Source organism: Somniosus microcephalus, unplaced genomic scaffold, assembly GCF_052327205.1.
Source record: "Somniosus microcephalus isolate GS21.2 unplaced genomic scaffold, FLI_Smic_1.0 unresolved_chr8, whole genome shotgun sequence".
Classification (NCBI taxonomy): Eukaryota; Metazoa; Chordata; class Chondrichthyes; order Squaliformes; family Somniosidae; genus Somniosus; species Somniosus microcephalus.
In genome coordinates, this window is record NW_028225186.1 from 15,823,639 (window position 1) to 15,828,514 (window position 4,876).

The following is a 4,876-nucleotide window of genomic DNA, read 5'->3' on the forward strand; positions in this document are numbered from 1 at the left end:
ACACCAAGGAAAACTAAACAAATCCTAATAATGAGTGATGAAACTCCGTCAGTGTGTTCATTTCAATTACAACAGAGAATGCTGGAAACACTCAACAGGTCAGGCAGCATCGAGTGAGGGAGAAACAGAGTTAACATTTCAGATCGAACCCTTCGTCAGAACTGGAAAAGGTTAGGGAAGAGGGATTTTTAAGCAGGGGTGGGTGGAGGCGAGGTAAGAATAAACGGAATGTCTGTGATAGAATGGAAGGCAGGAGAGATTGACCTACAAAAGGGATGATGGTGCAAGGCAAAAGGAGAGGTAATAGGACAAGTTAACGATCAAAAGATGGCTCAAGATGAGGTGTGAATGATTATGGCAGAAACATTAACAAATGTCATGTGAGGAAACATGGGAAGAAATTAAAAAAATAAAAGAAATACAGGGGCCAATTTATAGCCTGAAATTGTTGAACTCGGTGTTAAGTCCAGAAGGCTGTAAAGTGCCTAATAGAAAGATGAGGTGCTGTTCCTCGAGCTTACGTAGAGCTTCATTGGAACAGTGCAACAGGCCAAGGAAGGAGAGATCAGAGAGGGAGTGGAGCAGATAATTATAATGACAGGTGACCGGAAGCTCGGGGTCACACTTATCCAACTGTTCTGCAAAGCGGGCACCCAATCAGAATTTGGTGTCACAATGTAGATTCAGCGAATACAGTAACTAAATTGTAAGAAGTACAGGTAATCGCTGATTCACCTGGAAGGAGTGTTTGGTGCCCTGGGCGATGGGAAGGAAGGAGTAAAAGGGCAGGTGTTGCATATCGTGCACTTGCATGGGATGGTGCCGGGCGAAGGAGAAGGGGTATTGGGGTGATAGAGGAATGGACCAGGCTGCCATGGAGAGAGCGGTCCCTTCGAAATGCTGAAAGGGAGGAGGGGAAGATGTGTTTGATGCTGGAGGTGGTGGAAATGGCGCAGGATGATCCGTTGAATGTGGAGGCGGGTGGGGTGAAAGGTGAGGACAAGGGGGGAACCCTATCATGTTTCTAGGAGTGAGCGGAAGGGATGAGAGTAGTAGTGCGGGAAATGGAACAGGCACGGTCGAGTGTCATGTCGACCATGGTAGAGGGGGATCCTCAGTTGAGGAAAATGGAAGACATACCGGAAGCACTGGTATGGAAGGTGGCATCATCAGAACAGATGCAACGGAGACAGAGAAACTGGGAGAATGGAATAGAATAGAATGGACAAATCCCCAGGGGTCTTGACAGGGTAGATGCTGAGAGGGTGTTTTCCCTCATGGGGGAATCTAGAATCAGGTGGCATAGTTTCAGAATAAGGGTTTGTTCATTTAAGACGCAGATGAGGAGGAATTTCTTCTCTCAGAGGCTTGTGAATCTTTGGAATGATCTACGCCAGAGAGCTGTGGAGCCTGAATCATTGATTATATTCATGGCTGAGATAGACAGATTGTTGAACTATCGGAGCGTCAAGGGTTAAGGGGGAACAGGCAGAAAAGTGGAGTTAAGGCCAAGATCAGATCAGCCATGACCTTATTGAATGGTGGAGCAGGTGCGAGGGGCTGAATGGCCTACTCCTGCTCCTATTACTTATGTTCTTATGTTCTTATAAGGGCAGCAGGTGCATGGGAACACCATCACCTCCAAGTTCCCCTCCAAGTTACACACCATCCCGACGTGAAAATATGTCACCATAACTTCATCGTCGCTAGGTCAAAATCCTGGAAATCCCTCCCTAACAGTACTATTGGAGTACCTTCACCTCATTGACTGCAGCGGGCCAAGAGGGCTTCTCACTACCACCTTCTCAAGGGCAATTAGGGATGGGCAATTAATGCTGGCCTTGCCAGCGATGCCCAAGTCCTAGGAACAAATTAAATTAAAATAAATTGTCACGACTGGATGTGGAAGGTTTGCAGAGCTTTGATCTGATCCGTTGGTTGTTGGATCGCTTAGCTCTGTCTACACATGCGGTTTCCATAGCTTAGCATGTGTGTAGTGCTGAGTTGTAGCTTCATGAGGTTGGCACCTCATTTTAGGTACGCCTGGTGCTGCTCCTGAAATGCTCCTCTACACTCCTCATTGAACCAGGGCTGGTCCCCTGTCTTGATGCTAATGGTAGTGTGAGGAATACACCGGTCCATCAGGTTACAGATTGTGGTGGAATACAATTCCAAAACTGAGGCCGCCTCTGCCCTCTCGGGTGGACATAACAGATCCCATGGCACAATTGTAAGAAGAGCAGGGGGTGGCGAGGTTTACCCCGGTGTCCTGTCGCCAATATTTATCCTCAAATCACCATCACTAAAACAGGTTATCCTCGATTATCACATTGTGGGAGCTTACTGTGCACAAATTGGCTGCTGCTCTTTTTCCTACATTACAACAGTGACTACAACTACATTGCCTGTAAAGCACTTTGAGACGTCCTCAGGTGAATGGCGCTGTAGAAATCAGAGTCTTTCTTTTACAGCCTTCGAAGTCACAGAATCACAGAAACCCCACAGTGCAGATAGAGGCCATTTCGGCCCATCGAGCCTGCACCGACTCATATCCCACCCGATCCCCGTAACCCCTGCACCAACACAAATCCCACCCTATCCCCGTAACCCCACGTATTGAATCCCCCTAACACTTAGGTTCAATTTACCATAGCCAATCAACCTAACCCGCACATCTTTGGACTGTGGGAGGAAACCGGAGCACTGACAACTGACAAAAACCAAAAATCAACATAAATTGAATTTAACAGCAGAAGAACTTAAGGCAGGTCGGTTAGCTCAGTAGGTTCGAGCATAGGGCTAATAACGCCAAGGTCGCGGGCTCGATCCCTGTATGGGCCATTTACTTTTTGATGGTGTGGGTAGTTTCTTAATTTTGCTATTTGCTGAAAAGATTGGAGCTGCAATTCCTTGAAGCAAAGCTACAAAACCTTAGTTCTGCAGAAAGCTCAAGGAACTGGAAGGTTGACCCTGTATCTATCTGTCCACAGATGGCGCTGATCTGCAAATTATTCCTGCTGGTCGCGTGGCCTAATGGTATTAATTCGGTATTAATTTCTGAGGTTATCAGGATATTGCAGGTTCGAGACCTGCCACGGTCTTTTTACACACTTTTTAATTCGTGTTCAGTTTTACAAAACCAAACCGTGTTCCCACTTAGTAGCTGAAGGTGATTCCACACCAAACACTGCAGGGCTCTTTATAATTAGTATTTTTGATGCTGCTTTGTGTGTGTATTGCTCACGAGTTCCCAACAAATCCACAATATCTAATTGATGCCGATAAATTATTCGTGTTTCAATTGGAACTTGGGGTTAATCAGTGTAATAAAGTGCAGTGGAGGGAATTCTGATCAATTTCGGGGCCAGTGATCGCCACAGGGAGCCGATGAAATAAAAAATTTGCATCAAAGCCACTGCGAGCTGGGTTCGAACCTGCACAGGGAAACCCCATTGGATTTTGAGTCCAACGCCTTAACCACTCGGCCATCGCAGCTGCACGTTATTAGCGAGAAAATGCTTCCTACTGTGAGTGAGTCAGGAACTAGCTCAGAGAAGACAGGTCAGAAATGCTCACCGATAAATCCAGCAGGGAATTCAGGATTAACTTCTTTGGCCAAAGAGCGCTGAGAATGCAATAGTTGAGGCGAATACTACAAGATGCATTTAAGAGGAAGGGAGAAAGGAATAGAAGGATATGCTGATAGAATTTTTTAAATTCGTTTATGGGATGTGGGTGCGCTGGCAAGGCCAGCATTAAATGCCCATCCCTAATTGCCCCTTGAGAAGGTGGTGGTGAGCCGCCTTCTTGAACCGCTGCAGTCCGTGTGGTGAAGGTACTCCCACAGTGCTGTTAGGGAGGGAGTTCCAGGATTTCGACCCAGCGACGATGAAGGATCGGCAATATACTTCTAAGTCAGAATGGTGTGTGACTTGGAGGGGAACTTGGAGGTGGGGGTGTTCCCATGCGCCTGCTGTGCTTGTCCTTCTAGGTGGAAGAGGTTGCGTGTTTGGCAGGTGCTGCTGAAGAAGCCTTGGTGAGTTGCTGCAGTGCATCTTGTAGATGGTACGCACTGCAGCCACGGTGCGCCGGTGGTGGAGGGAGTGAATGTTTAATGTGCTGGATGGGGTGCCAATCAAGCAGGCTGCATTGTCCTCGATGGTGTCGAACTTCTTGAGTGTTATTGGAGCAGCACTCATCCAGGCAAGTGGAGAGTATTCCATCACACTCCTTACTTGTGCCTTGTAGATGGTAGAAAGGCTTTGGGGAGTCAGGAGGTGAGACACCCGACGCAGAATGCCTAGCCTCTGACCTTCTCTTGTTGTCACAGTATTTATGTTCAATGGTAACCCCCAGGATGTTGGTGGTCAGCTCCTTTGTTCATGTTGGACCAAGGTTTTAATGAAGTCGGGAGCCGAGTGCTCTTGGCAGAACCAAAACCGGGCATCAATGAGCAGGTTATTGGTCAGTAAGTGCCACTTTACAGCACTGTGGATGACACCTTCCATTACTTTGCTGATGATTGAGAGTAGAGAGTAGAGTGATGGGGCGGTAATTGGCTGGATTGGATTTGTCCTGCTTTTTGTGGACAGGACATACCTGGGCAGTCTTCCACATTGTTGGATAGATGCCAGTGTTGTAGCTGTATTGAACAGCTTGGCTGGAGCACAAGTCTTCAGAATAATAGCCGGGGTGTTGTCAGGGCCCAGAGCCATTGCTGTATCCAGTGTGCTCAGCATTTTCTTGATATCACGTGGGGTGAATCGAATTGGCTGAAGACTGGCTTCTGTGATGGTGGGGACCTCAGGAGGAAGCTGATATGGATCAGGCCAGATGGTCCGTCCAGCTTCATTTTTATTATTTTGTTTCATAGCGG

At 47.3% G+C, this 4,876-nt stretch overlaps 1 non-coding gene across 1 annotated transcript; it reads right to left on the bottom strand.

Annotated features, from left to right (window-relative positions):
• Nucleotides 1-3,413: 3,413 nt before the first annotated feature.
• On the bottom strand, nucleotides 3,414-3,495 carry trnal-caa (transfer RNA leucine (anticodon CAA)). The gene has a single exon. It is a non-coding gene; the product is annotated as a tRNA-Leu (tRNA).
• Nucleotides 3,496-4,876: the final 1,381 nt, after the last annotated feature.